General features: G+C 38.9%; 1 non-coding gene and 1 pseudogene across 1 annotated transcript; both read left to right on the forward strand.

Annotated features, from left to right (window-relative positions):
- Nucleotides 1–4583: 4583 nt before the first annotated feature.
- LOC132994899 (5S ribosomal RNA) lies at nt 4584–4702 on the forward strand. Its single transcript, XR_009676912.1, has one exon. It is a non-coding gene; the product is annotated as a 5S ribosomal RNA (ribosomal RNA).
- Nucleotides 4703–4824: 122 nt separating this feature from the next.
- LOC132995161 (5S ribosomal RNA) lies at nt 4825–4933 on the forward strand (annotated as a pseudogene).
- The last annotated feature ends 67 nt before the right edge of the window (nt 4934–5000 follow it).

Genomic DNA, 5000 nt, shown 5'->3' on the forward strand with positions numbered 1-5000 from the left:
GGAGGGAGAAAAATCACGCTAAATAATACGGGTAAAAGCACCAGTCCCAATGAAACGGACAGCGAAATGGATGTGGGTGAACTGGCGAGTGCGCAAAAAAGACTAAGTCTTGGACAACGAAAAAAGTTGGTGAAAAAATTGAAATGTAAGGACAAATAATGACTGACAATAACCCCTGTAAATCCGTTTTTTTTGTTTTTATTTTTATGATAATGGCCTTTAATTTATTTTCGATTAACGTGAATGGACTAAGGAACAAAGAAAAAAGACATTCGATTCTTTCCTTGCAGAATGACGTTTTGTGCCTGCAGGAGACCAGGTGGGATGATTCCCTGGTGGAAGACATAAAAAAAGACTTTGTGGGCCATATTTTCTGCTCCAATGGCACGTCGAGGGCGAGAGGAGTGGCGGTTTTAGTCAAAACGGGTCGGGTAACAGGGGTAAATTTGGTTTATGGAGACAAAGAAGGAAGAATAATAGTAATAGACTGTGTGTATGAAACGAAAAATATAAGAATCATAAATATATATGCACCGAATGGAGAAAAAGAAAGGAAAACGTTCTTCATTGCAATAAGCAAATGGTGGGAAAGGAATTGTATAATAATAGGTGACTTTAATGTGGCGATGACACCCACCGATGTGTCAAAAAATAATGTGTTTAAGGGGGATGTGAGCAGGGGGACACTTAAAGATATAATGATAACGAAACAATGCATTGATATTTGGAGATTGCTACATCCATGGGAGAGGGTGTTCTCCAGGAGACAAATTGTACTAAATAGATTAAAACAATCTAGAATAGATTATGCTTTGGTGACATGCGAGGTAGTGAGGTGGATTAAAGAAGTTGAATATAAAACTAATATGTGGAGCGATCACGCTGGAATAGAAATCACGTTTAGAAAAGAAACGAATGTACGTAAAGGAGGGATATGGTGCTTTAATGCAAGCTTGCTGGATGATGGAATGTTTGTGAAAAGTATGGAAAGATTGTTGAATGATGTGGGATATGAGTGGAATGAGAGTGAAGATATGAATGTGTGGTGGGATAGTGTAAAAGTCAGAATTAAAAAAAATTGTATCAATTATAGTAAAGAGAAAAAGTGGAGAGAAAATAGAAAGGAAGAGAATTTGAGAAAACAACTAAGTGAGGAAATAACATCGCTTGACAGTGTAGATAATGTAGGTGTCGAAAAATACATACATTTAAAAGAACAGTTGGGAGTGATTGAACTTAAAAAGAGTAGGGGTGCAGCCATTAGGAGTAAAATACAATATATGTATGAGGGGGAGAGGAGTACAGCCTTTTTTTTAGGTCTGGAAAAACAAAAACAAAAAAGAACAGAAATAAACGAATTATTAAATGAAGCAGGTAAAAGTGTGACAGATAAAAAGGGAATTTTAGAAATAGTAAAGGGCTATTATGAAAGCCTGTTTTCGAGACAGGAGTGTGATAGCGTGAGTGTGAACAGAGCTTTGGGTGCCTTAAAGAAAAAACTAAGCGAGGACGATAAAATGTGGTGTGATTGTGAGTTTACAGAGGGAGAAATCAGAAGTGCTTTAGAGGGGTTAAACAAAAACAAAAGTCCTGGGAGCGATGGCCTAACTGCGGAATTCTACCAAGCTTTCAAAGAGCAGCTGGTGCCCTTGGTGAACAAATTGAGTAAATATATGGAAAAAGTGAAACATATACCAAAAAGTTTAGGGGAAGGGGTGGTTACTATTTTTTACAAAAACAAGGGGGACAATAAAAATCTGGACAACTACAGACCAATCAGCCTACTCAACACAGACTACAAAATCATAGCGAAAACAATAGCCAATAGAATCAGGGAGGTAATAGGAACAATCATAGAACAAACACAATCATACAGTATACCAAACAGAGACATAGCAGACTCAATCATTTCAATAAAACAGACGGTCAGGGATATGGAAGGGGAGGGGGGAATATGGCTAGGGATTGATTTAAATAAAGCTTTTGACAGAGTAGATCACGGGTTCATGGGGAAGGTGTTAGAGAAGTTTGGATTCGGGGAGAGAATGAGAGAATGGATAAATATGTTGTATACAGGAGCGGAAAGCAAGATAAAATGTAACGGGGAACTAACTGATTCTTTTAAAATATCAAGGTCAGTGAGACAAGGATGTCCGATGTCAGCGCTGTTGTACAGCTTGGTAGCAGAGCCGCTGGCAGCACTGATATCGGAAGACGTAAACATAAAAGGTATAGGTAAGGAAAACGTAAAAATAATACAGTATGCAGATGACGTGAATATAATGGTAAAAGGAGAGGAGGATATAGAATTGATATTAAAACATGTACAAACTTATGAAAGAGCATCTGGGGCAAAAGTAAATGAAAATAAGTCAGAAATGATGTTACTAGGTAAGGAATCCAATCTAGTTAATAAGTGGGGATTTAAAACGGTGTGTGAGAGAAGAAAAGTGTTGGGAGTGAATATGGGGAAAAATGAGAATGAATGTGATGATGTAACATGGAAAGAGGTGGTGGGTATAATTAAAAAAAACATTGAATTTGTGGAAAGCGAGGGGTCTATTGTTGAGAGGAAGGGTAGCCGTAACAAATGCTCTCGTGTTGTCCAAAGTGAATCATGTGCTGAGTACTTGTACGCTTCCGGACTGGGCCTTTAAGGAGATTTCAAAGACCATTAGGGACTTTATTTGGAAAAACAAAGCAGCGAGTATAGCTCACAAAACAATAATAGGGGCTAAAGATCAGGGGGGGCTAGCTTTGATTGATTTACTTACAAAAAAAGTAGCACTAAGAGTCAAATTGATAGGCAAATTTATGGACCAGAACCGGAACGTAGTTTGGAAAAATCATTTCAAACAATATCTGTGCAGTTTTGGACTCTACAACGAGGACAACCTGTACCAGATCAATAACCCAGATTCATTTAAACACTTGCCACGGTTTTTCCAGGAAGTACTCAGTGCGTGGTATCAGGTTTCATCCTGGACTGTACCAGAGTGCGGAACGAGAGGGTCAGTGCTACGACTGCCCTTCCTCTCGAGCCCGTATTTTAAAAATGGGGAGAGGGTAATTAAGTGTGAAGCTATGTCGAAAGCGGGATATATTAGAATAAGGGATTTACTGAACTGTGGGGGGGATTTTGATTTACAAATGGTGGTGAGGGGTTTAAAAAATAAAGGGTGTGTGTGCAGAAAGGATGTGATTGAGGGAGTGTTTGCAAATGTAAAATTGTCTTTGTCGAGCGAATGGGAAAAATTAATCAAAGAGAAGGAGGGAGTGATGCGGGACGATGTGGGGGGGGATCTCCCTGTGCCTAGGGGAGAAGAAACACAACATTATAGATGTCACTACAAAAATTTGGTATAGATGCGCAATCACACATAGAATACAGAAACCCACATCCGAAGTAAAATGGACAGACACATACCCGGACATAACAAGCAACATGATATGGAAGAACATTAACATTCCGCATACACCACATGCAATATTTGACCTAGATTTCAAACTGAGGCACAGGAGGATCTTCACCTGCATCGTCCTGCATCAGATCCATAAGGAGAGGTATGAAAGAAAGTGTTGTGTATGTGAAAGTACGGATGAGGATTTAATACATTTGTTTGTTACGTGTGGGGAATTGGTTTATTTTTGGGGAAAAATAAGAGAAATGTTGGGGAAATGCAGTAAGAATGAGTGTTGGAATGAAAGGGGGTGGGAATTGTCGGTGTTGTTGGGGGTGGGAACAAAACAAAAAAATCACAATGTAATGAATATAATTTTAGCTTTTGCAAGAAAAGCGGTTTTTAACAGGAGGAAATATGCACTGTATGAAAGTAAGAAAATGAATGTGTGGAGAATGTTTGTGAATGAATGGAAAGCACATCTTAAATTGCTGTACATAGCGAATGAGAGTGAGTTTGTGAGAATGTTTGTGGAAGGTGCGAATGTGTGTAGAGTAAACGAGGAGGGAATTATGTGGGATGTCTAAATTATTTTGTTTTTGGTTTTTTTGGTACGAGGGCTTCTTTTTTGGTCATGGGGAAAATGGGTGATTTGATTTGGGTTTTTTTTTTTCTCAGTGGTTTTTTGAGAATACTGTGGGGTTTTTGTATGTTTTTGTGGTTTGTTTTCAGAGGGGTGTTTGCTTTGGGGGAGGGACTCAGAAGAGTTGTCATGAGTTGGGGGTATCAGGGGTGGTTTGAGTTTTTTTTCTGATGCTATGTTTTTATTGTTTTTAGGGTGCCGTTTGCGTCAGAGGGGAGGTTTAATTTAGAGGGTGTATGTATTGTAATAGCATTTGATGTAAATGATGTGAAAGAATTATAAATGTTTTTGTAATTTTGATAATAAAAGATAAAAAAAAAAAAAAAAACACGCCCGATCTCGTCCGATCTCGGAAGCTATGCAGGGTCGGACCTGGTTAGTACTTGGATGGGTGACCGCCTGTGGAATACCAGATGCTGTTTCATTTTTTTGATCATATGTTTTTTTTTATCATATAGAGACATATTCACATGTCCAAAAATTCAGCCAGAATCAAGGGCATGACATCTTTAAAAGGCCCCTGTCTGCACACAATAATGGCTTACGGCCATACCACCCTGAACACGCCCGATCTCGTTCGATCTTGGAAGCTAAGCAGGGTCGTGCCTGGTTAGTATTTGGATGGGAGACCGCCTGGGAATACCAGGTGCTGTAAGCTTTTTCATTTTTTTGATCATATTTTTTTTTTTTATCATATGGAGACATATTCACATGTCCAAAAATTCAGCCAGAATCAAGGGAATGACATCTTTAAAAGGCCCCTTTCTGCACACAATAATGGCTTAAGGCCATACCACCCTGAACTCGTCCGATCTCGGAAGCTAAGCAGTGTCGGGTCTGGTTAGTACTTGGATGGGAGACCGCCTGGGAATACCAGGTGCTGTAAGCTTTTTCATTTTTTTGATCATATGTTTTTTTTTTTATCATATGGAGACATGTTCACATGTACAAAAATT

Source organism: Labrus mixtus, chromosome 19 (genome assembly GCF_963584025.1).
Source record: "Labrus mixtus chromosome 19, fLabMix1.1, whole genome shotgun sequence".
NCBI classification, from domain to species: domain Eukaryota; kingdom Metazoa; phylum Chordata; class Actinopteri; order Labriformes; family Labridae; genus Labrus; species Labrus mixtus.